This window comes from Ursus arctos, unplaced genomic scaffold, assembly GCF_023065955.2.
Source record: "Ursus arctos isolate Adak ecotype North America unplaced genomic scaffold, UrsArc2.0 scaffold_28, whole genome shotgun sequence".
NCBI lineage: Eukaryota > Metazoa > Chordata > Mammalia > Carnivora > Ursidae > Ursus > Ursus arctos.
The window spans coordinates 33,497,061-33,523,874 of NW_026622963.1; the positions used below are offsets into that span (position 1 = coordinate 33,497,061).

The following is a 26,814-nucleotide window of genomic DNA, read 5'->3' on the forward strand; positions in this document are numbered from 1 at the left end:
TCTCCCCCGCTTCAGTTAATCTTTGTTCCCCTTTTCTGCTGAGAGGAGAAAAAAAAAGAGAAAGAAAGAAAAGGAGGAAAAAAGGCGTGACTTGATTTTCAAACGAAACTCCCACAGCAAACAAAACCCTTTTAGAGAAATAAGAAAGGAGGAAGAAGGAAGAAAAGAGGGAAGAAAAAAAAGGAGAAAGAAAACCCTCCAGGCTTTCAATTTGAGTGGGAGAGTTGAACCGAAAGAAAGAGAAAGAAAGGAAGAAAAATCCTCTCTGCGGTAGAAAGAGAAAAGAAAACTTGGGCTGACAAGAGGGGGGTGCTGGGGGGGTGGAAGGAAGTGAGAAAACAAAAGAGAGATAAAAGGGCTGCTTTTCTGTCTCTCTTCCTCTGCGAGCTGGGTTAGGAGGAGCTGTTTTGCATCCCTTCACGTCAGCCCTGCCTCATTCCCTTCTTCCAGGGAGGGAGAGAGAGCGAGCGAGCGAGAGAGCGAGCAGGAGGGAGAGAGAGCGAGAGAGGAGAGGGAGAGAGAGGAGGGAGAGAGAGAGAGGGAGAGAAAGAGAGGAGCCGGAGGGAGGGCGGCAGGAGCAGGCGGCGGGCGCGCGTGGAGGCGGGCGCGCAGCAGCAGCCCGGGCGGTGGGCAGCCAGGAGCCCCCGGCCCGGCCCCGGCCCCGGCCCCGGCCCCGGCCCGCCGAGGGCCCCAGCGCAGGAGCCGCGCCCGGACTAGGGTGAGTGTCCCGCGCGGCCCCCCGGCCCCGGGCCCCGCAGCCCCGGGCGGCGCGCCGGCGGGGGCGCGGGGGGCGCGGGGGTGGGTCGAGGCGGCCGCGGCCGACCCGCCCCCCGCCTCTCCCCGGGGACGGCCGCGCGCAGGCCCGCGCCGCGCTGCAAACATGTCGTCTTTTCCTTTCACTTCCACATTCCCTCGTGCCGGGGAGCTGGAGGGAGAGAGGGAGAGCCGGGGAAAGAGGGAGAGATGGCGTCTGGGGGAGGGGGAGGGGAAGGAGGGAGGGAGCGAGCGAAAGACGGCGAGAGCGAGGAGAGCGCGCGAATGAGAGAGAGAGAGAGAGAGAGGGAGAGAGAGGGAGAGAGAGAAGCAGAAATGAAAGGAAAGCGCCGCGGTTGTGGCGGCGGCGGCGGCGGAGCAGGAGGCCGGGGAGGCGGCGGCGGCGGCTCCCGGGCCCGCACGTGGGTGTCCCGGCGCCCCGCGCGCTCCCCCCACACCCGGCCCGGGACTCAAAGTTTCACCCCCTCGCCGCGCCGCCCCGCCCCTGCGGCTGCCCACAAACTTTATTCTCCGGGTGAGGGGGGGCGGTTGCTGCGCGTCCCCGCCGTCCCGGGTGGGGGGCGGGGGAGGGCCGAGCGCGCCGCCGTAGAGGAAGGGGGGGGATCGAGGGCGCTCCGGAGGGCAGTCGGCGGCCGCAAGCCGCGCGCTGCTGGACCCCAGCCCGGCCGGCGTCGGGGCGCCCCGGGCGGGGGACCTGTTGAAGGCGCTCGCCGGCTGGCGGGGTCCCCACGGCCTGTCCCCAGGCTCCCTAGTCTCACTTCCCCTTCCTCGTCGCCCCCTCTCTGTCTCCTCGCGGTCATTTTCCTAATTGGACAGAGCTGTGGGGTGTGATCGCCGGCGTCAGACTAGGGGGCCAGGAGGCTGCCGGGTGGGCGCGGAGATCTGGGGACCGACGGGGCAGCCCCTGCAGGCGCGCGGATCCCACAGATCCGGCCCTGGTGCCACCGCCCCCCTAACTGCGGACTTGCTAACTAGTGCGTATCGGGTTTTTTTTCCAACTTGCCTTTTAAGATGACTTTTATGGTCGCTGCAACTGCTTCCCTCCAGTCTGAGCTGTAGTTTGGGAAGATTTAAGAGGCCAGGGAGGTGCTGGCGTGGGTTTTAACTAACCTGAAACGGTCCTTAGTGTATCTCTAAGCTCCGCGTTGTTTGGGGTAAAGGCAGAGCCGTAGTGTGGGTGCGTTTTCACAGGGACACTGCGAGGTGCTCGTCCTTCCCTGTCTGAGCGGTCCAGTGAATGACCATCCTGGTGGCCCACCTTTGAGCTGCAGGCTGAGCGCCCTAATTGCTAAGAACATCCTGAGCGCCTTTATTTCTGTGCAAAATGGAAACTCCTAGCCGGTGTCGACCTGGAGGGGACGTAAAGGGTTCCCGTGGGCGCCTGGGAAATTCACAAAAATTCCCCCACAGGTGTGCAAAGCAGGACTTTGCACCCTTGGGGGTCATCCAGCCAACTTTGAAGCTACTCTTTGAGTTCTGCCTTTGTACACGTGTAAGCAAAAACAGTCAAAGTTCATTTCTCTCAAGTAGAGGGCCCCTGGGCCTGCATCCCTGTTGTGCTCCTATCCAGGGGCCTTCAAAGGACCGGGTCTTATGGGAGAAGGGAAGAAAACCACCCCTAATTGTCATAGCAGTTAGAACGTGTATTTTTAGTGTTTGTGATCAAGCCATGGACCTGTCCAGTTTTGATTTTTTGAGACCTAGTATGATTGTACCCTTCTTGTTTGTTTTAAAGTGAATATTGTTTTCTAGAGCTTTCTTGGTGGTTTTGTCAGCTAGCCCGTGGCCACATGTCACCCTGGGCCAAGCACCTGCCTTACCCCTAATTGGTCACCTATAGCTCCAGCAGCATTCCTGCTCCAGAAACCTACAGGACCTGGCTTTCTCACACGAGGGCAGTGGGAATAGAGCTGCTTTCTTTTGAGTAGGGGGAGTTGGACATTTGGGTCACATTTTCTTTCCTCCAGTCTTGCCTGGTCACACGCCTATGGAGGGAGATGCAGTGAGTTGAAGCGAATGAGGGCAGGTGATCACTCTTCTCCAGGCAGATTCCTAGGTGAGTCCTTGTCCTGTGGTGTGTGGCCAGCGGCCATTTGTTCCATACTTGGGTCACTTCCATTCCAAGCAGGCATTTCCTACCAGGGAGAATTATTTTAGGCTCGCTGTCTAGAGACAAGAAGACAGACAAGGTCTGGAACGGTTCTCAAGTTGAAGGAAGGGAGACGAATGGGACCACCAGAGATTTTTACACGACTTCCATTTTAGGTTTGCTTTGTGGCCCAGAGATATTTCTATCAGAGTCTGCTTAAAAAGCTCAAGTTTGAAGTTAGAAGGGAGTAAATAAACAAAGGAGAAGTTGGGTGTGTCTCCGAAGGTGCTCCCCACCCGCTCCTCATCTGGCTTGCTCACCATCGGATCCTGGGCCTGGGGCTCGTGTTGCTGAATTAAGGAATCTCTGAATCTGAGTGTTGTGTTAATGATGGTTGATCTCAACCCTTAGACGTCAAAGCTGGAAGACACTTTAGAGATTGTCTAAGAGTAACCGAGGCCGAGAAAACCTCCATGCCTGGGGCCACACTCTGTGGGCAGAGCCAGCATTTGAACGCGAGCTTTCAGAGTCCGTGTGCAGTGCTCTTCAACACAAGGCCGTGACCTCTCTTCCTGCTGGGGTCCCGAATCAGGCTCTGCCCAAAGAGTGTGGCTCTGAGAATAAGGCCAACCATCAGCATACGCTACCTGCAGGAGACAGGTGAACAGAGCACCTTATTGTCCAGGTGTGTTACACACGAACTGTTCTGGAGGGTTTGACAGGCCAGCGTGGCTACTAGGGGAGCCAGGAGCAAAGGCCCCCAGTTCCGTGGGGCAGCATTTTAATCATCGGGCTGTTCCCAAGTCACACTCAGCACTTTGGGATCGGGCATGCTTTCTTCATGCTTTGTACTTGTGTGCGATTTATTTAGGATTGGTCTGCGGAGACGAATGGGGGTGTAAGGAAGAGCCAGAGACCTGAACTGAGGTCTGTTCATGGGTCAGATCTCCTACTAGAACATTAGCTAGTGAGGGTAGAAAGTCTTTGTTCATTCCTGAGCCCCTGTGCCGAGAACAGAGCCTGGCATATGGTGGGCCCTCGATAATACTTGATGAATAAGTGTACTGGGCATTGAGGAAAAGACCTCCCTCCCAGAAGGAACCCACGAGTGACACACAGAGGCGGGGATGGGGAGGTGATTGATGGGACCTGCAGAGTTTTGCAGTGAGTCATGGCTTCACACAGGCTCCAGACAGGTAAGGCAGGCGCAGCTGGGAAGAGTGGATCCTGAATAGGTGGAGACACTGGGTAGAGATTGTGCAAAACAATAGAGAGAGCTTGAATTGCACTGGCTAGAGGGCGAATAGTAATAATCATGTATCTGGTGCCAGGCTCGAGCTATGTGTATACACGCCCCTTAGTATGCCCATTTGGCAGATGGGGAAACTAGAGCACAGAGGAGTTGAATCACTTGCCCAAGGGCACAGAGCTGATCCTTGAACTAGGGCGGTCTGACTTCAGACTTTGCCTCCTTGGCCCCGAGGTCAGGCATCTGCCCACACCAGGGAGCTGCGCACACAGAGCTTTGAGGTTCCTCAAAAGGATGGCAGCAGAAAAACTGAAAAAGAAACTGTTGGTCTGCAGTGGAGTGAGGCTGGTCAGGGAGCTTGTGCCCTCTGCTCCCGTTGCCAAGGCCCACACGGTGCTCAAAGACCATTCGCACAACGAAGACTCTAAGGGTTGCTTCTTTGGGAGGCCTGACTATTCCCCAGGCAGAGTGGCTAGTACCAGATCAGGACTATTTTGCACTTGATAAACATTTAGGAGACGTTTTTCTTTTGAAGTATGCTTTGCAACTTAAATTTTAGGTGGTATGTATTTGAAACCGGTGGGAATTCTAAAGCTGGAAGTATCGGTGTTGGCCTTGAGGCCTCCAGAAGGTGTTTTCCACGGGTGTAAACCTTCCGTTTCTACTCCAGGATGCTGGTTGAGGCCATTCCAGAGCACCACGGCTCCCCTTTCATTTTCAGTCTCTGTGCTGGGCCCGACCTCATGGAGCTTGTAGTCTCCCTGGGAGGCAGACACTGAACTAATAATTACACAAATACTCTTTAATTACAGTTGTTATAAACGCTTCAAAGGGAAAAGTACAGAGGCCATGGGAGCTGATAATCAGGGAAGATGGAGGGGAGGGGAGGCTTTCCTGAAGAAAGGGCATTTAAACAGCCACAGGAAGGGTGGGTGAAGAGGCTTTAGCCAGGGGGGGATAGTCCATTAACCTTGATGTAAACCCTCGCTACTCTCAGTGGCCCGTGCACCCGCACCATCAGCGTCGCACCATCAGCGTCGCAGCCCGGGAGCCTGCTAGAAATGCAGAAGAATCTGCATTTTCACACAACTCACCTGCATGGTGAAGTCTGAGAAATGCCAAAGGAATCCAAGTACTGAACCGGGAGGTTCTCAGCTTGGCTGTGAATGAGTGGGGTGGCCACTGGAAAAGTCACTTCTCTGGTTAATGAGGGAATTAGATCATCTCATGAGTTCCTTCTGGCTTCTGTCATCTTTGGCCTTTGCTGGTTGGGGCTGTGTCCAGGCTTATTAAGAGTGAGGGCCCGGCGTCTGCAGCATCCCTCCTCTGCGGTGCCCTGGGTGGGGGCCCAGCAGGCACGGGTCCGTGCGGTGGCCTGACTTCAGTAAATGCTGCACAGTGGCCCGACCATCAGGAGCTCTGGGGAAGGATCAGAATAATTCGCAAAGAGCATGTAGAGCTTTGTTGCCCACAGAGAGATTGTCTTAAGGTGACCCAGGGAGGATTTGGCCTGAATCGAGAGCAAAACGGGCAAGGGTCAGAAGGGCTTTGGGGAAGAAAGGTGTCACATTTCTGCCAAAAGCGGAACCTGAAACGGGGGAGTTGCTCAATCGTCCACTGCTTGTGAACATAAGACATGAAGCGTTGCCACAGTTTTGTGCCTGAGATCCTCACATCAGTGTGGGGAGGACCAGAGGGCCGAGAGCGGTCCTTGAGCCTTACAGTATGGGGGGCGGGGAGGCGAGGGGGTACTTCAGTTGCACGTGCAGCTGTGTGGAGGCTTATGGGGATGTGCGCGCACTTTGCTGGGGAGAGGACCAATAATTCTCGCCAGCCTCAAAGCGGTCTGTGGCCTCCCCGAACCAGGGGCAAACGCTTTCCTTAACTAAATCTCAGCCAACTCTCTTATGACACAGCACTTACGATGGATCAAGCACCATTGTAAGCACTTTCCATATATCTGGTCATTCAGATTGAATAACTTTCCGGAGGACAAGCGCCAGAACCGGGCCTGGTGTCGGACGGGTGGGCCCAGAGTGTCCCTGCCCACAAAGCCCAACTTCGTTAACAGGGCAGGTGGGACGAGGGGAGAACCCTTTCGGTAGAACAGAGATGGAGATCACAGAGGCCCCTGCAATTACAAGTTGAGTGTCTCCTAGTTGCTCATGCATAAAACAAAAAGGTTTTTCCCAAGGAAACATGTTACAAATTGCACCAGGTTGCCGGGCTAGCCCGTGAGAGCCTGTGTCACTGTTGGACCCAACTCATTTTTGTTTGCTTAAAAAAGAAATTAGAAAACAAGACGGCCGCATAAATACTGCAGGCTACATTAAAAATTCTAGCATTGGGCAGAAGATGCTCGAAGACGTGCACTGCTGAATAGGGGTGGGGTGGTAGCAAGAGATTGGGGTAGATTCCAGAAGGGGGATTAAAGGGTGTGAGAAGCCAAAACAGGGCCAAAAATGTATGTCGAATCAGCGGCTTCCAAAGGTAAAATGACTGGTTCTTATTACTTACTAATTACTGTGTGTGGCTCGCAGACCTGCCCCTTCCCCCATCCCCAGTGCCTTACCCCCAAGTACAGAGGTCTTTTGTTTTCTCTTTAATTCATTTCTGTGTTATGTGAATTTTTATCAGTATGTATTATCTTTATAATCTATATATTTATAAATGGAGTAAAAGGACTATTAGAAGTGGGTAGACCTACAGGGGGTTTTTAATTCTGTCTTCTGCAGCCGTTATTGTAAAGGCATTGCTGATATTAAATATATATGCTCTATTGCGTGTATATTTTGGGAGTACAGAGAGAGGTATTGGAAACGTGAGGGTTTTCAGTGCAGTCAGAAGCCGAGCGTAGGGGATCATGTTGTGGCCAGACTTCTCTCCCTTTCTTCCTTCCCCCAGTGTGTAATAAGTGGGGCATCGAAATCAGGTAAGGATGATCACCATGGAAAGCAGGAATGTCCCCCCTCCAGGTTTACACCAGAAACTGTAACTTCTGTGATGACTTTTGGTTGTGTGTGGTTTGTCTTCTGGGTCATGTCTGAACGCCCTCCGTGATGCCATCCTGTACCCAGTAGGGCAGCCATGAATGGGCTTCCAGATGGGGACGGCTGTCCTTTGTGCGTTCGGTAAAAAACAAGAGCCAAACTCAAGTGATGGTTTTATGCACCATATCACAACGTCCCCACAAGGACCACATCCACGCCGGCCTGTTGAAAAGCATCAGGTACGCTTTGGAGGCTGGTGGTGCTGGTGGGCTAAGCCCACTCTGTGATGTTTGATCCTGGGGCCTCCGGAGCTTATGTGCCTCACCTCCCATCACTAGCCACAGACCACGAGTTCCCTGTGGACTGGCCGTTACCTGGAAGCAGGTCACCACTGAAATTCAGAATTCTTCCCATCCCCCACCACTGCACAGCCACGCTGGGAAGCCTGTGCCTACCATCAGCCCATCCCTAGATCCCCTGTGTCCTGCCCCGGCTGCCTCCCTAGGCCTGAGCACCCCACATCCTCCTTTAGCCCTGCCTCTCCCCAACTCTCTCCCCCCTAGGACTTCACCGAGAAGAGTTCACCCTTTCTGTCCGTGCTTCTTCTCTCCCCCTCTTCTCTCCAGCTCTGAAACAGAAGAGTATTTCACTCCCCATTCCTACCTGCCCTTGCAGAGGCCCCTGGCCCACCCCCTAATCACACCTGCCAGTCCGTTTTGGGGCCTCTACCTACCTGACTTCTCCGTAGCCGATTCTGTCATGGAGAGTGTTGGCTTGTCACTCTGGGCCCTCTTCTACCTCTCTGATCCTACTGTTTTCTGCCCTTCCCTCCTCTCCTGGTTCTCTGCTGCTCATTTCCCTTCCAGTCTGTGGTTGCAGACTCTTGTCCTGTGTCCCTGCCTTCCTGTCTCCTGTACACAGTCCAGAGCTGAGTTGACATTGGTTATAGTTTTAGACATACATGGATTTCTTTCTACCATCTTATTTTGTGCTTTCTGTTTCTTTTTCTGATTCTTTGTTCATTCTTTGATTTTTTTAAAGACTGTGTTTTTAAATCATTTCTATATCCGTCATGGGGCTCAAACCCACCACCCCAAAATCAAGCATCACACACCCCACTGACTGACCGGGCAGCCAGGCGCCCCTGTTCATTCTTTTAAATTGATTAAAAGAGGTTTTTTTTCTTTCTTTCCTTCACTCTGTTTTTTTTCTCTACTGCTTTGCAGCTTATACACTCTTCCTATTCTTTTGATGCATGCAGACTGCAGAAGGCATAAAGTTAGTTGGTGTCTGTGTCTTTTCTCAAATAATGCGAGGACCTTGGAATGCTTGATATAAAGTCACTGTTGTGACACATTGAGTTGTGTCTGTAGTTTAGATGCATCTTGTTTCTCCAGTTCCACAAATCAGGCATTTATCTATCTATCTATCTATCTATCTATCTATCTATCTATCTATTTATAGGTGGGGGAGGGGCAGGTGGAGAAGGAGAGGAAGCCGACTCCACACCCAGTGCAGAGTCCGACATGGGGTTCAACCTCGCGACCCTGAGATCATGACCTGAACTGAAATCAAGAGGGGCACTTAACTGACTGAGCCACCCAGGCGCCGCAGGCATTTATTTTTAATGTTTCTATGCAGTTAACCTTTGCTTTGATTTTCCACGTGTTTTCCATTTTGTTTACTTAGATGTCTCCTTGCATCTCAGACCTACTTTCTGGGATCAGGACGTCAGGTGGTGAACATCTTTTAGTCACAAACTTTTCAGTTTCTGTTTGGCTAAAATTGTACGTCATCCTTGTTGTTCAAGTATCGTTTTAGTGGGTGTAAAACATTGATAGATATTTTCTCTGAGAATTTAAAGATAGTATTCCAGGGGCGCCTGCGTGGCTCAGTCCGTTGAGCATCTGATTCTGGACGTCGGCTCAGGTCATGATGTCAGGGTCCTGAGATCGGGCTCCGTGCTCAGCGCAGAGCCTGCTTGTTCCTCTCCCTCTTCCTCTGCTCTCCCCCTGCTTGTGCATGAACGCGCTGTCTCTCTCTTTCTCCAAAATAAATAAATAAAATCTTTTAAGAAATAAATAAATATAGTATTCCATTGTCTTCTGGCCAGTTGTTGATGTTGAGAAATTGGTAGCACGATATTGTTCTTCTTAGGGAATATCTTTTGCCTGATTGTTGTTGGTGGTGGGGGGGGGGGTGTGCCTGTGTGCACGTGTGTGTGTGTGTGTGCACACATGCACACTCATTTGTGTGTTTTGCAGTTCATTATTACTTACTTAGGAGTGGACTTGAATTTTTTTGGCTAAGGATTCACTGGGCTTCCTGGAACCGAAGATTGGTGACTTTTATCAGTTCTAGAGGTTTTGCAGCAGTTACCTCTTCGAAGGTTGTCTCACCATCATTTATCTCTCTCTGGTGTCTCTTTTGGGAACTCCAATTAGATGTATGTGAGATCTTATTCTATCCTTTATGTCTCTTAACTTTCATTTCATTTTCAGTCTTTTGGTTTTTTGTAATGTTTTCTGGATAATATCTTGTCTTCCAGCTCACTAATTCTCTCTTTAGTTATCGCTAATCTTCTGTTTAGCTCTTCCACGGAATTATTTTTAGTATCAATATTAACTCATAAATTTTAATATATTCGCTATGTTTCCGTTGCATTTATTATTTTTGATGCGCATCCTTTGAGTTTTTAACCTGGATGGTTATATTTTCTATTTCTGTTTTATCCTTTCCTGAGGATGCATGGTGGCCTGTGTTTTTTTAATAATCTCTTACTCCTTACCTGTGTTTTTAATTCCTCATTTTATTAATCACATTAAGCATACTTATTTTGTATTCTGTACCCAATGATTCCAGTCCCTGAAGTGTTTGCAGGTGCAGTTCCGTCATACAATGTTTCTGCAGGTTCCCACTCTTGAGGGCTCGTGACCTGTGTGTTTCATGATTTTTGTTATTGTTTTTAAGATTCATTTATTTATTTGAGAGAGAGAGTGAGCACGCATGGGGGGGGAGGGGCAGAGGGAGGGGGAGAGAGAATCTCAAGCAGACTCCCCGATGAGTATGGAGCCCGACACAGGGCTCAATCGCAGGACCCTGAGATCATGACTCGAGCTAAAATCAAGAGCCACACGCTTCACCAAGTGAGTCACAAGGTGCTGTATGTGTGTCATGGTTGTTGATTGTGAGTTTATGTTTGTTAGAATTCTGCCCGTGAGAATTCGTTCAAGTGTGGGATGAGAGTACGTTCTTCCACAGAGGATGTGTTGCTTTCTGCCAGACACCAGAAGGCCCTTTAGATGGATCCATTTATTTATTACTCTTAGTGTGCAGTTTTGAAGGCCTGGCAATGACAGATCCTCAGAGGAGCCTTTTTTTTGAAAGTCCACCCCCAGCTAACATGAAGCCAGATTACTCCCTTCCTGACTATATACCACCAGGCACCCCACTTTGTCTTATTGTTCCCCTATTGCCAAATACTTTCTCTCTGTATTTGGACAAAGTCCTGGTCATGCCAGGCCCAATTAAAAACTATGTATCTTCTAAAAAAATAAAATAAAATAAAAATAAAAACCATGTATCTTCTGAGCTTTCCCCATGCCATCCCTTGCAGAATTGACCTGTTTTTCCACATCCATTGGCCACTGTTGCCTCACCTCTTAGTCTGTAGTATGTATGTTTAGACTGCACATTGGATTCTGAGCTTCTTGAAAGCTCGGAGCTGTGTCATTTATTTCTGGAGCCCCAGTGCCTGGTTCACTGTTGGGCATAGTAGTTGCTTAATAGATATCTATTGATTGAGCAGAATTTATGGCAAAATCAATTCTTTTCTTCTTCTTGGATAGTAATTTAAAAAAAAAAAAAATCCAAGCACAAACCTGCCCTGTAATCTTAGACAAGTCCAGATCACCTTTTTGGATCTCAGTGTCCTTAGCCGTAAAACGAAGGGATGCTTCTGAGATCTCTCCCTGCTCTAAGATGCCGAGGGTCAGCACAATTTGCATGATTGTCAGTCACGATAACATGGTGCAACTCTTGGCTCACAAATGGAATGAAGGGATGTGAGAGCCATGGAGGAAAAAGAGCATGATTTGAGACAACTGGGCGGGATTTGGAAGAGAAAAAAGAGAAGGGACTTATAGGTAAATTAAAGGTAATTTGATACGAAATAAAGGTGGCATTTTACAGTTTGTGGCTTGAGAGGGCAACTTGATGGCTTTCTAAAAAAATGAACAAATTATAACACAGTAAATTTCAGATGGCTTAAAGGTGGTAAATATGAAAAAATGAACCCAGGAAATACTATGACTTAAAACCCAGAAGCCATAAAAGAAAAGATGGATGTGTTTATACACAAGTAAAAAAAATCTGTGTGGCTAAAATCACTATAAATGGAATCAGAAGAGTCTCCTAGTTCTCAAAACTGTAGAACATTTTTGCAACATAGGTCATAGATAGAGCTGGTTTCCTTAATATCTAAAGAGCTCCTACAAATCATTAAAAAAAAGACCATCAACTCAACTTTTTTTTGTGTTTTATTTTATTTCCTCTTTTTTTTTTTTCAAGTAGCTCTAGGCCCAACATGGGGCTCGAACTCACGACCCCAGAGATCAAGAGCCGCATGCTTTGCCAACTGAGCCAGCCAGGCACCCCTCAACTCAATGTTTAAAATAGGCTGAGAACATGGACGGTTCACAGAAAAGGAAAATACAAATGGTTCTTAACCATGTAAGAACATGTTCAGCTCACTACTAATTAGAGAGATGTAAGTTAACTCTACTCTGGAGAAGTCACCGTGGGAACAGATACTCTCAAATTGTCAACAGAGTGCACGTTGCATAGTGAAGATCTTGATGATGTTTATTAAAATCAAAAGTGCACAAGCAATTCCAGTTCTGGGAATTTTTCTCACAGGGTATGTGGCATAGCATGCAAACGAGCATTTTTCAAGATAGTTCATTACATCATTTCTCGTAAAAGCAAAGAAAGAGAGAGAGAGAGAGAAAGAAAGAAGAAAGAAAGAAAGAAAACCTTAATGCCCACCAGGAGGGAACTGGTAAAGAAATTGTCCTGTGATCATACAGTGCAATTCTGTGCAGCTGTAGGAAAGAATGTGAAAGCTCCCTGTGTATCCCTGGGGTCGGCCCATGTGGTCCGGTCACCGAGGTATTTTCTCAAGTGAGAGAGTTCAGGACAGAAGGCCCGGCTATGCCATAGCTCTGGAAGGTTACTTTTTCTACATCTAGAATTTTATGCCTTATGTGCATATCCTACCTAACCAAAAAATATATATATACATATTTTTAAAGAAGGAAAGAAGGAAGTTAGGGTGGAAAGAAGGAAGGGTGAGGTGAAGAATCTCACCCTTGCTTTGCATTTTCAATTTTTCAGTTACTCCCCTCAGCAACCCCCAGTCAGGTTACCATTGTCATAGACCGAGAAACTGAAGCTTTAAGTCTGAAATGGCTCGCCCAGGTTCATGGAGAAAGCCTTGGAAGCTGGCATTGAATCCAGTGATCACTCCAGAACCATGGGGCTCCTGTCTGTAGATCAGTATTTTTTTTTTTTTCTTGTGTTCTTCCCTTATTTTTAAGTGACATCCCACTGGTCAAAGACCAATGGCTATACACCGTGGCTGAAGGCCCACCCCTCCCAAGGGAGTGAGTGTAAAGTTCTGTCCCACCTCCCCCAGCTGGCTTGCTAGCTCACAAATGCCTATGGGGCAAAGCTCAGGCAGGAGGTGGTGGAGCCGGCCCAGAGCCCAGCCAGCCACATCAGACACAATGAGGAGGATTAGGGAAGGGCTTTGCAGTCCTACCTTTGAAGTTCCCAGCTTTTATCAGAGTGTCTGAACCTTAACATTATTTCAAGGGAGCTTTTATTACTGTCTCTGAACTGGCCTCAGGTAGGTACCAGCTGCTGCCAGGTGCCGAGGGAATACTTCCTGGTGCCTTAAGCTGGGGTTTTCACTTTGTTATATGGCGGAGAAGTTTTTAGGGCTATAGGCACTTGGTACTTAGAAGATTCTGGAAGAATAATTTTCTGTTTCTATTTTTCTATACAGAGGTGCAACTGGGTGGCATCCCTTTAATTAAAGGGAAGGAAAAGTGCTTACTTGCTTTCTTCTTCTTCTTCTTTTTTTTTTTTTTTTGTCTCACAGAAACACCTCCTATGCTGTTTTCAAAGTAGAGTATTGACGGCTTCTTTTTTGTCAAGGAGAAATGCTGGAGGAGAACAAAGCTAAAGGTGTTGGCCATATAGAATACGCCACCCGGGGCAAGAATTTGATGTCTTTTTTTTTTTTTTTTTTTTAAGATTTTTTTTTTTATTTATTTATTTGACAGAGACAGAGACAGCCAGCGAGAGAGGGAACACAAGCAGGGGGAGTGGGAGAGGAAGAAGCAGGCTCATAGCAGAGGAGCCTGATGTGGGGCTCGATCCCACAACGCCGGGATCACGCCCTGAGCCGAAGGCAGACGCTTAACCGCTGTGCCACCCAGGCGCCCCAAGAATTTGATGTCTTTAAGAGATACAAAATCATCCAGCACCACCTGTCCTTGCGTGCGGTGTCGTATTTATTTTCTAAGTTGGAGTCATCATTTCTTAAGGAGCAGGCAGGGTCCTTTGGGGCCGAGGAATGCTCATGGGGGTAAGATGTCTTCCGGATCCGTGGGCCGGAGCCGGCATGTCCAACTCCCCATCGCGCTGCTACTTGGCGTCTTTACAAGGGATGCACCCTAATGACCCACCCTGTCCATTTCTGTTTGTCTGGTTGGTGGACGTGGACGTGCCTTGAGCGTCACAGAGCTGTCCCCGTGTAACGTTTGTACCCTGCCATTTGCTGAATGCATGAACGGATGGGAGGCACACAGGATATGTTCCTCAGATGAATAAAGTTTGCTATTAGAGGTAGACTTTAAGGCTTTTGATCATAGAGGACTGGAGAAATTTAGATGTCTGCCATTATTCCTCGTTGGGTTTTCCTGACGCTTGAAGAACGAAGACCATCCTCTGTGGAATTGTTCCTTCCTTGAGTTCTAGGTCATCTCTGTTAGGCAACGGCCAACTTCTGGAAATGGTGTGCTGAGTACTCTAAATGCCCTCTGGAGTGTTCCAGTCCATTATCTGCCTGTGTTCTAGCTCATTCTCCAGAAAAACTTCAAGGTCACATCTGCTAAGTTCTTTTGTTTCGGTGACAGGACTTGTCAGAATTTGTCTTCCAAACCCCTACTTTTATTTTATTTTATTTATTTTTATTTTAATTTTTTTAGTGAGAACGAGAGAGTGCACACATGAGCGGAGGGGAGGGGCAAAGGGAGAGGGAGTCTTAAAGCAGATTCCGCACTGAGCGTAGAGCCCAACACGGGGCTCGATCTCACCACCCTGAGATCATGACCTGAGCCAAAATCAAGAGTTGGACGCTTCACCGACTAGCCACCCGGGCGCCCCCAAACCCCCATTTTAGCGCTTTTATACCTTGGTAGATTAACCAGTCTCAGCTCGGGAACTGGCCTTTTTTTTCTCCCCTCTCTCTCCTTTTTGAATTTACTGTCTGAAGAGACGGCTATCATCCCCCTCCCACGAAGGACAAAAGAAATGTTTGTTTTGCCTTTTTGCACCTTGGCCCTGCTGCTTGCTCTCCTCTTCCTCCCCCAGTGGCAATTATTTGAAGGACCTGGACAGAGAAGTTGGGTTCTGAGTATTCTGGGGGGTTTGGCTCTCAGCTCATGACTCACACCCTGCCTGCACTCGCTCCAGCCTCCCGGAGAGTTTAATTCCTCTTCACTGGAAACTACCCCTTAGTTCTTGAAAATATTCTTAGGTGGTTTTAAGATGTCTTCTGTTCAGTTTTGTTTTTTCCAAATCCAGTTCAGGTTTGAATGTCCAAGGACTGAACAGTCTCTTGGCTCTTGGATCTCTTCCTTTTGTTTTTTAGAAAATAGGTTTTATTGATTTTTGTTTCTTGTTACAGAGAGATTTATGATTTTTGCAGAAAATTTAGGAAATATAAACAAGCAAAAAGAGGAAAACAGAAACCTTCTATAATTATTAATATTTCAGTATATTATATACCCTTCCAGCCCGTATTTTTTTTAATTAAAATGAGATCATACCATGTGTACCTTCATGTTACTTTTTTCTTTCCTTGTTTTGTTTTGTTTTTCTTTTCCTTAACAATTTGTGATTAAAATTTTCATGGAGTTAAATCCCTTCCTCCAAGTCACTTTATTTATTTATTTATTTATTTATTTATTTATTTTTGGGTTTTGATTCGGTAGAGTTCACATACAGTGTTACATTAGTTTCAGGTGTGTAGTATAGTAGTGTTCAACACTCCATACACCTCCCGGAGCTCATCACCCCCAGCTCACTTTAAAGGGCTGCATAATATTCTTTCGAACGGAAGGACCATAATATAGTTAAGCAGCCCTCCCACATGTCCAGTATGTCCTCTTTTTCTGTCTTCTAAGGAATGCTGCAGTGAACACCCTGGGTATTTTTGCCCACAGCCTTAATTATTCCTTGGGATCTGTTTCTAGAAGGGAATCCCTGGGCTGAGGACGCATTCTAAAGGCTCTTGATTCAGATGGTTAAACGACCCTCCAGAAAGGTTGTATCGTATTTTTTACTCCTTTTGGGTAAATCCAAAGTTCTTTTCTTTTAAACCCTGGCTGTGTGTTTCTCAGACATCACTTTCCAAATGTTGAGCCCATGTTGGTAAAGAGTCAGTGGCTGGGGAGAGAGCCCCAGCCTTGCCCCTTGGCTTGCAGTGGGACTCGAGGGCTGAGTCTCTCCTCTGACTGCAGGCAGCTGGGCAGGCATGCGGCTCCCCAGGAAAACCTCAAGGTGCCCATCCTTAGAGTGCCCCGGATGGTGCTGGCCTGGGGCTGGCTTGGAGGGCTCCAGAGTCTCTCGGGGAACTTTGACAGTCTTTCTTCCAAGAAGATACTTATAAAGCAGACATCCCACCCTAACACCAGAGACCAAGGCTACTTCTCCCGACCTGGGTAGCGGTTTGGGGTTGCGGGTCAGAGGGATTTCCTGGACAGCCTCCGAGGCTGTCCCAGGGTCCCCCCGGGAGACTGCGTCTGCCCAGGCCTCCAGCCCCGCCAGCCTGACTCCTCTAGCACTGCCCTGGTGGGGCGGGAGGGGGACAGGAGGGAGGGTGGATGGAATTACTGAGGAAGTAACATTTGCTTAGGCTAAATCGGGCCTTCCTGTTCCAGCTCCACACTCACTCTTCCTCCTTTTCGGCTCTCTTCCTCCTGCATGTCAGCGTGTTCTTTAGGGTAGTTTTGGTTGGCGTGGCCTCTGAGGACCTTTCCTGCTTCTTAGCCTCCCTCTTTCCTCTTCTCCGCCGGTGACACCTAGGCTGGTGCCCACCTGCTGGATCTGGCACATTCACGCATGTCACCACCGCTCTTTCCCTGCACCCGCTCTGCTCTGGTTCCCGACCCCGCTTCGCCTTCCTTTCCCAGGCCTGGTGGGAAGGCCACAGGGGCTCCTGGAGGCCCAGGCTGCTCCTCTCCTACCCGGAGACACAGCGTGCCAGCTGCTGCCCATTGGGTTACAAAACACAAAAACACAAAACCCAGCCCCCTGAGATGAGGGACGGACGTTTCAGTTTCTGTGAACCTGTGCTGGAAATGAGAGGCGCGGATTGGGAGAGGGAGGCTGGAGGTTTCCCCTGGGGTGGGCTTTGTTTAAAATTTAATATGCTCTTCCTTTCTCTCAATGCACCAGCGACGGCTTCTAGCTCCTTTGTCATTGTAGCCCCGTTATCTGTCTGGTGGATGAGATCTCTTATCTGCCCGGTCCTGCCTCTCTTCCCTGAATGGCCCATGGCCATCTCCACACTCTCAACCCCCCCACCCAAACCCTCCCATTTGTGATGCGTCATTAGATCCCATTCTGCCACCTTACATAAAATGAAACTTGTCACTTTGCTTCTTAGCCAATTAAGACCTGGGGGTGACGAGGGTCCACTTTCGATGGTGTTGGGCCCACCAAAGGCACAAGTAGTGGGCAACTTCAGTGTCCTGTTAGAGGGGTTATGGAAGCCCGCCCTTAGTAGTGGGGAGAGTGCTGGGCCCCAGGGTGGGGGTCTTGGCTCAGGGCAGCCTGAGACAGGGTCATCGGTTTGTTCTCCTGTGTGTTGCAGCTTCTGCCCTGGCACCTTCTTGGCCCTGGGGAGCTCTGTAGGACAGAAACCGTTTTCAATGCGGAAACCCGGAGCTGCTCTTTTCCCCACATGCTCCCCATGGAAGTGGGCTCTGAGACAAAGGGGAGGACGTTACTTTAAGTCACAGGACTCCGGCTCGCAAGAGCCCTGACTTTGCATCTTGGCTCACTATCTCCCAGCCCCAGTGAGGCGCAGCCTTCCCGACCAAGCCTTGGTTTCATGGCCTGTGAAATGGGTTTATGAGCCTACGTTTTAGAGCTGTGCTGTCAAGTCAGGGAAGAGCCATCCTGAATTCTCCTTTCTCTTACAAATCTCCTTCCTCATCTCTTTATTCCTTCATCAGAGCGGCACACCTACCATGTGCTAACCTCTGTGATATAAAGGGAAACGACAGGCCTTTTGTCCCCAGTGAGCCCTCAGCCAGAGGAATGTGGCATAAGCAAACAAGAGCACAGGAAGTTAGGAACATGGTGGGGGCAGGGCTGTATGCAGAGAAGACTGCCTGGTGGAGGTGGTATATAGCAGAGTCCCAGCAGGCAGGGGGAGCAGGAGCATTCCATTGGATACTGGAACTTGCCAAGGCAGAAAGAACTGGCACATTTGAGGACTCAGTGATAGTTTGGTATGGATGGGAGGTAGGATGTGTAGGTGAGATGGTAGAAGATGGGGCTAGAAGTGTAGGCAGGGGCTGATCTGGGAATGTGTCCAAAGGCTTGGACTTAATCCAGAGGCTAGGCAGAGCCCCTATGGACTCTGAGCAAAGAAGCAACATGACAGATCACTGCCATAACCAGGGGACTTGGGACTTACGTTGTTGTTAAATCCATGTGGGGAAATCCCCCTGGAAACGTTGATCTGAGAGTTGAGAAACCCCTCAGAGGAATAAGTATAGCACTTTTGCTTGAATTCCTTCTCATTTCACCTAAAATTTCAGCTTTGCACCAGTTGTTTACAGATAATTTACAAAAGTACATTTTCTATGCTTGATTGTATTTCTTAAAACTCACCAAGAAATAACCCCAAGTAAAATTCTTCCACCAGGGTGTGTTCCTAATACATATTTATAGTTACCAAATTGACTTGAGAATGTAGGAAGATCTTTTGAAATGTTGCATGAGTGCGTGAGATCTTCAGGCTGGCTTTCCCCGAAGGCTGGCAAGTGAAAGAGAAAGAAAACCAATGTTTGTTGAGCACCTGCTCCGGGCCAGGCACAGGGCTAGACTCTTTTCATTCAGTAACCCTGCAAGAAACAGCATTCTGGATTCATTTTAGAGGCAAAGAAGCAGGTCCACAAAGGTGGCCACTTTCCCTCGGCCTTGTACCTGTAAGGGATGGTAGGGGGATTTGAACCCAGGTGTGACTGAGTCCAGAGTTCATACTCCCATCCATTGAACCACTCTGCCACCCAACCCCTAGGACACACCACAACAGTGAAGCAGGAGATACAGAGGTGGGCCAGATGAGTCACTGGAGAGCCTGCTGACTTCTAGATAAAAATTAGACCAAAAACACGAGTTCACTCTCATTCTCCCTCTGTAAGTTCTCCTGGCTGACAGGCTGACATGCCGAGAACACCCTTTCCAAAGGGTGATGGCTCCAAGTCCTTGGCTGCATTCTGACTTGGGTGTTTCAGGAAGTTGGGGCCTGCGGGGCATCAGGCTTAAACATAGACAAGCTTCAAGGTCACTGCTCAGAACATCCAGGGTGGTGGGCAGGACTCTGCCTGGACGTAGGAAGCCACAGGGACAGTGAGATGGGAGGGGGGACAGGGTTTATAGAGAAAGGATATCTGTGGCTCTTTTCCCTGGTGGTACCATGAGACCCTCCTCCACACCCCTACCTGAGCCATATCCAGGTAGTGAGCGTCCCCCCGAGACAAGACACCGCTGGGAGCTGACCACACACCCGCATCTCTCTGCCCACCGTTGCACTGTTTTGGCCTTTGCTTGGCCTCCTTAATACGTTCCCCCAGGGGAAGGGCACCTCCGTCAGGATTCTCTTCCCTGGCTTTTTAAGTGTCTCCTCCCTGGGACGCGGGTAATCCCAGACCGCCCACCAGATTGGGCAGGGGCTCTTTGGAAGCCAGTCAAGACATCTGAGGGTCCTCCTGTCCCCCCTTCCTCCCCAGCATGCTTTTCTCCCTCCTTCTTGACACTGTCTTCCAGTCCAGAGGGTCACGGGAATGGAGGGCAGGAAAACAGGAGAAAGACCCCAGTGTGAGGGACTCCTGGTCATGGTAATGAGCACGAGATGGGGAGTCAGCCCAGGCAGCTGGCTGCGATGCGCTCACTGGCTCGTGGTTCTGAAAGGATGTCTCCCAGGAACTCCTGAACTGTTTGTCCGCTCCCTGTCACACAGCCCCGTTCTCCCTCTCTCATCCTCCCGAGGGAGGCCTCAGCTTCTGTCCTTGCTTCTTTCTCAGGGTGGGCAATCACGGAGCAGGCTTCTGGATCTCTCTGGATCTTCCCGTCTCCAGAGCCGCTGGTATTGGGCCGGGGGCCGGGGTGGGGAGCCGCAGGAGCTGGTGGCACCGCCAAGGGGACCGTCAGCCACCTCTTCCATTTGCAAGGGCCCAGGTGGGGGGTTTGGCCAAAGTTGCTCCCAGTTCAGCTCTAGCAGTCGACCTGGGATTTTGGGGGGTGGGCCTTAGAGATCACGTAGGAAGGAGAAAATAAAAGCCCGCATGGGTCGGTTGCAGTAGTTGGATTTCGCCGTTTTTTTCCTTTGAGGGACAACTCTGCCATCACGGTAATGAGGGCGTGCTCGTTTGCGAGTGGGGACCACGAGGATGAGGGTGACTCTCCTGGGTGCCCCCTGCGGATGAACGTCCTCCAGAGGGGACCTCCAGCACCAGAGTGACTGTGGGTCCCTCACAAGGGGCACCATCTCCAGGTGTCATTGCCATGTAAGGGTCCAAACCCAGCCATTCCTCAGGTTCTTCTTGGTAACTTCCTTAACTCTGGCCAGGGAGCGATTTGCAAAAACACTTTCAGCCGCAGAGCATTTCTCTTACCAAAGCTTAAGCAAATAAGCCTTCGAAGAAATCTTATTATTAAAATAGTAACTCTTACGCTTATACAGAAAATTTAAAAATACAGGAAAGTGTCAGGGTGCCCGAGTGGCTCAGTCAGTTGAGCATCTGACTCTTGATCTCAGCTCAGGTCTTGATCTCAGGTCTTGATCTCTTAAGCCCTGTGTTGGGCTCCACGCTACTTAAAAAGAAGAAGAAGAAGAAAAATACGGGAAAACAAAAATTACCCATCATCTCCTCAAAGTAGAAATTACCAACACTGTTCAGTGTCTTTAGATCTTTGGTCACCGCCTTCTTCAGTGCACATATGTAAACATACTGTATTGTAAACATGGTTACGAGTACATTGAACTTTGTAGCCTCTTTCCCTTTCGTTTGACGTAACATTATGGCAAAGCAAGAACTTCTGAAAAGCACTTGGGCTTTGCAAGCGAGCATATGCTTTGCAGACATTTCTGTCAGCCACCAGTAACCAACTGTAAGAACGCACGTTCCACCCACAACAGAAATCGTGCCAGTCGGGGAGTCCTTTGATCACCATGCAGTAAACGTAGCCAAAATAATTGTAAATTTAAACGGACTAAAACGAAAACCCAACCACTTGAAAAAAAACGTAAAACCCTCTCCTAAAATGCTGTTTGGTCAGGGAAGAAATAAAGAATATAGCGACAAATATTTAGAAAGCCTTGGAAACCAGAATGCCACATAACCAAACCTCTGGGAGACAGCTGCTGCTATTCTCATGGACGTAAATGCTTTTATTATTAAGAAGGGAGACAGAAAAAGAGAATAAACCAAGCATTCGCCTGAGATCTTAGAAAAAAAGAATCAAACACAGCCCCTAAGGAAAATGGGGAGAAAAAAAGAGTAAAGCCAGAAATAAATGAATTAGAAAACAAAAACACAGTAAAATTAGCAAATGTATCCAAGAACTGATTCTGTTTTTAAACAAACAATAAAGTAGACTAACTTCTGGCAAATCTACTTGAAAAATAAAAGAAAGAAGAGAAAAAAGTAATAGGAACCAGAAAGGGAACATCGCAATAGAGACATTTTAAGAAATAAAAATGTAGGCACAATCGGCTTAAGTTTGAAAATCTCACATAAATGAAGGCTCTTCTGAAAATATGTTGTTAATTGAGAAAAAAAAAATTTGTGATTGTTATCAAAGCACTGCCCCCTTTACCCAAAGAAGACACCAGTCCCAAGTGTTTTTGCTAGGTAATTATTTCAAATTTGATAATACTGATGACATTAAGCTAGTCCATGGCTTAGCACAAGATTGATGGAATGATCCAATTCATTCTACAAAGCAAAATAAGCCTGATATTAACCATGGCACAGAGACCATATTAAAGGATGGAAATGTTATGTCGGAAATAGAATTCAATAATGTATTAAACAAGTCATCTACCATAACCCAGTGGGGACAATTGTCAATATCAGGAAAGCTTAATATAGTAACTACGTCATGCTAATGGGTTAAAGAAGTAAAACCGGATTGATTCCAATATATGCAGGGGAAAATTGATTAGAATCGAACAACCATTTCTACCTAATCAATACACCAAAAAAGGAGTAGAAGGGCACATTTGTAGCATGATGAAGAATATCTATTTCAAACCAATAGCCAATGTTGTAATTAACCATGAAACACTAGAAGCGTTCCTGTTGAAACCAGTAACAAAGTAAGGAGGCCTGCCATCATATTCACTGTCTAACCTTGCTTTTAAAATCCTCAATAATACTGAAACAGAAATATATACTAAAGAAGAAATGTTCCGTATATACAGTTTACTCTGTACCAGATCTTGGGCTAGAGGTTGATTTCCCAAGTTTAGAAATAAAAAAGTCATCAAAAAAATCCAACAGATTTGACTACATTAAGAAAAAAAATTGTAACTGCTCTGTGAATTCTAGAAAACATTTGAGAGCCTGGGGGGAAAGATTTTATTATAAGATACCCTAACAGGTTACTATTTTGATTCTACTAAGATCATATATATATATTTGTTTTTAAAAATCGAGGTTTAGGGGCGCCTGGGTGGCACAGCGGTTAAGCATCTGCCTTCAGCTCAGGGCATGATCCTGGCGTTATGGGATCGAGCCCCACATCAGGCTCCTCCACTGTGAGCCTGCTTCTTCCTCTCCCACTCCCCCTGCTTGTGTTCCCTCTCTCGCTGGCTGTCTCTATCTCTATCGAATAAATAAATAAAATCTTAAAAAAAAAAATCGAGGTTTAGGGGCACCCGGGTGGTGCAGTCGGTTAGGCACCCGACTCTTGGTTTTGGCTCAGGTCCTGATCTCAGGGTCATGAGACCGAGCTCAGTGTGGAGTCTCTTTATTTTTTTTTTTACTTTTTTTTTTATAATGATTTTTTATTATATTATGTTAGTCACCATACAGTACATCTCCGGTTTCCGATGTAAGGCTCGATGATTCATTAGTTGTGTATAACACCCAGTGCACCATGCAATATGTGCCCTCCTTACTACCCATCACCGGCCTATCCCATTCCCCCACCCCCCTCCCCTCTGTAGCCCTCAGTTTGTTTCTCATAGTCCATAGTCTCTCATGTTTCACTCCCCCTTCTGATTACCCCCCCTTTCTTTATCCCTTTCTTCCCCTACTGATCATTCTAGTTCTTATGTTCCATTGATGAGAGAAATCATATGATAGTTGTCTTTCTCTGCTTGACTTATTTCACTTAGCATTATCTCCTCCAGTGCCGTCCATGTTGTAGCAAATGTTGAGAACTCGTTCTTTCTGATAGCTGAGTAATATTCCATTGTATATATGGACCACAACTTCTTAATCCAGTCATCTGTTGAAGGGCATCTCGGCTCCTTCCACGATTTAGCTATTGTGGACATTGCTGCTATGAACATTGGGGTGCATATGGCCCTTCTCTTTACTACTGTGGAGTCTCTTTAAGACTCTCTCTCTCTCTCCTTCCGCCCCTCCCCACCCTCAAATAAATAAATAAATAATTTTTTTTAAAAACTCAAGATTGAAACTTGCAGAGAAAGTGAACAGACAATAAAATTAGCAAGTAAATACCCACCCAAAGAAATGCTGATGGTAAGCTCAATGAGGTCGGAGAGCAGGTCAGTTCACTAATTTGCAGATACTATACTGAATATTACTTGTGGAACGAATAAATGAATTCAGTGCAAGTTTTTCAAGTATTACACGGTTTTTTACCTTTTAAATTTAAAGCAGGAGTTTTCACCGAGGTTTTATAATGAAATATTGCAAATATATAGAAATGAAATAGATACTCATATAGCCGTGATTAGATATTAAGTGATAGAGCAGTCACCGTGACCACCTTCTGGTATTTACGGGAAAAGAAAGCGCGTATTTATTGTCAGGCCCCGTGCTGTGTTTTACTGATGGTCTCCAGTTTAACCCCCTTCATGACCGTATGAAGCAGGTGTGACAATTTGGGAGGAAACTGAAGTTCAAAGAGGTTAAGCGACTTGTCCAAGTTCACACCGTGGCATTATTCAACCCAGGCTCATCCGACACTGTCAAATTATACACCTGCCTCTTCCCTTTATCTTCTCTCTGCATGAACACTTGAGGGCATTCGGTGGGCCGTATGGTCAAATGGGAAGCAACCTGAGGGTCCTTCGGTGTGAACGTGGGCAGGCAGATGGTGGTCTGTGTGTGCGTGTGGACGTGCTGTCTTTATGAACATAGACTATTGATTATGAACGTACAGCATGGAAAATCTCTTGGTCGTCCAGGTAAGGGGAAATGAGCAGACTCCAGGTTGCAGGTCTCACCAGCAACACCTTGTGAAAACCACATGCTTGGGGAGGCCCAAGAAGAAATACACAAGAAGCGGCTGGGTTAGAGCGAGGAGTATTAATTCTTTTTTTTCTCTTCCATCCTTTTCAAACTCTTTGCAATTTTATAATAGAAATTTTTAACCAAAAAGAAATTTGTACCCACTTTATAGTTTTGTAAACTCACGGTAGGGGAAGACTCTGTCTGTTTATTGCTGTTCTTGTATTTTCCAGTGCCCAGCACCATGCCTGGCATATTATGGATGTAATAAGTGTGCTGGACGGGTGCCCACTGGGAAACCTCTCAGGGCCCGGGACGTGTTTGCAGAGAGTTTCCGCCAGCTGGTCTCCCCAAGAGCAGGCACAAACCAGGTGTGTGTCATGGGATGGCCTGTTCGCAGGGTGGCGAGCTCTCCTCGTCCAACCAGAAAGGGCCCCCACCAAGGCGGAGGGGCTGTTTGGGCCATTCAGCTTCAGCAGCGCAGTTAGTGCTAATATCCATGTGGAATAAACAAGCTCCAGGCAGACAGAAACAGATTTTATGTCATTCTCAGACTTTCAAAATTGAGAGTAATGGTTATAGGGACAGTTACTGTTTATTGAGTGCTCCCCGGGGGGGCAGGCTAAGTGTGTTTACAAAGCCATCCTGTCCTTTAGTTTTCACAACAACCATGTAAGGATTAGCAACTACATTAGCTCCATTTTATAGATCAGGAAACTGAGGCACAGAAGAGTGAGGCGTGAGTTCCAGGGCAAGCCTTGGTTTTACCAGGAACTTAACTTTCAGCAAATCGCAGGCCTTCCAGGCTTTAATTTCCTCATTGTTGAACAACAGCCACTGACGTTAGTTGAGTGCTTACTATGTGCCCGGCTCAGCTGAGCGGAGAATGAGAGGTCCGTTCAGCAAACACACGGGATTTATGCCGCTGGTGTGTCTACGCCAGGGATTGACACAGCACTTGCCCCCGTACTGTAAACCCAGTTGGTCTTGTTGGTTTGGCCTTGTTTTACTTTCCCCAGGCCAAAGCTTCCGAGGACCCTGGTGGCGCTCTGTAACCTGGTTCTCACGCAGCAGGGCCATCTTCAAGTGGCCGTATCAGTCATTATTTGGGAGCTTGTTAAAATGCGGTTCCCTTGGGACATCTGGGTGGCTCAGTCGGTGAAGCATCTGCCTTCAGCTTAGGTCCTGATCCCGGGGTCCTGGGATGGAGCCCCGCATTGGGCTCCTTTCTTGGCGGGGAGCCTGTTTCTCCCTCTGCCTGCTGTTCCCCCTGCTTGTGCACGCACTCTCTCTCTCTCTCTCTCTCCCCCCATCAAATAAATGAATAAAATCTTAAAAAAAAAAAAAAGGTGCAGTTCCCTGTGTCCAGCCCCAAATCCACTGGATCCAGGCAGGGCCCAAGAGACCGGATCTTAAAGTAACATCAGGTGTTTCCTAGCTGCTAGTCTTATTTGCGGCCAACGTGGGTCAACCCTCAACTGTTACAGTGGCCTTGTCCTTCTGAGAGTAAACCTGCAGATGCTTGGGCTAGTATAAACCAGAGCCCATTTCCATCTGGAGGCACCCCGCGGAGCGATGACCCTGGCTAAGGATTGCAAATTTTGTACTCTGACCGAACACTTGTGAATTTCCCATTGACGGAACATTCTCTTCAAACCTCAGCTCCATGGAGCTCAGCAGGCCGTGTGCAGTTGAATGTAAATTCCAAGAACACTTAAGAAACTTAAATGTATTTTTTTTTTACTGTTTTAGAGCGAGGAGAGGCAGGCGAGATGACCTTTGGAAGGGCAAATTTGAGGCTCTCTTACCTAGCAGTGGTGGGTTCACCTGAGAGGAAAGATACACATCTACATTTAATTTCTTCCTTTTTTTAAGATTTTATTTATTTATTTGAGAGAGAGCACAAGCGGGGGTGGGGAGGGGCAGAAGCAGAGGGAGCAGCAGACTGCCCGCCGAGCAGGGAGCCCCATGAGGGGCTCGATCCCAGGACCCCGGGATCAGGACCTGAGCTGAAGGCAGATGCTTCACTGACTGAGCCGCCCAGGCGTCTCTACGTTGAATTTCTTCAGTGTGTAAGCACTGTCATATCTTCTTGGGCCAGAGCCACACAAAACAATGGGCCATGGGTTGATGGTGCCGCTCTGCACATCGTCACCCAGCCCAGAGGAACTGAGACTCGGCCATAGCAACTTGTAATGTGCGCCAGTGCCGAGACAGCCTCCGAGGGCGTGACCCGTGTGGGCATCACGGACCTCCTGCCACAGCCGCAGGGGCCAGGAGCCAACCACTAGTTCTCGTTCTTCACGGGAGCCCAACAGGCCAATTCGTGCAGAAGGGGGTCGGCTGCCACACCAGCTGGCCACTCCATTGTGAGCCCTTCTGCTTGTCCCCGAAGATTCGTGGAAAGCCTGGTTGGGAGCCTGGGCGGGGAGGGGGAGATTTGTTGGTCCAGGGCGGAGCGAGGTGGTTTAAGAGCTGGCCCTTCGAGTCCTTGCAAGCCTGGCTTAGGACATGGGCACAGCAGTTGTGACTTCGGTCCTGCTGGCTTTCTCCACATCTCGGAGTTTAGGAAACGGGCAGTGACTGTCCCTCCTGGAAGGGCTTCCGTGCGAGATACAAATGAGATGACGCTGGGGGGACTCTGCACTTGGGAAAGGGAGGGTTCTCTGTGCTGTTTTGTCTGTGTTATTTGAAAAAAGT

At 48.3% G+C, this 26,814-nt stretch overlaps 1 protein-coding gene across 2 annotated transcripts in view; it reads left to right on the forward strand.

Annotated features, from left to right (window-relative positions):
• Positions 1–93: 93 nt before the first annotated feature.
• The window catches only part of ZNF710 (zinc finger protein 710), a 64,301-nt gene continuing 37,580 nt past the window's right edge, over positions 94–26,814 (forward strand). The window contains exon 1 of one of the 2 annotated variants that reach the window (XM_026510477.4): positions 94–718. The gene's annotated coding sequence lies outside the window, so the exon portion shown is untranslated. Of the gene's footprint in view, positions 719–1,435; positions 1,749–26,814 lie in introns of those variants that run through there. The other variant, XM_057303631.1, reaches the window with a different exon arrangement.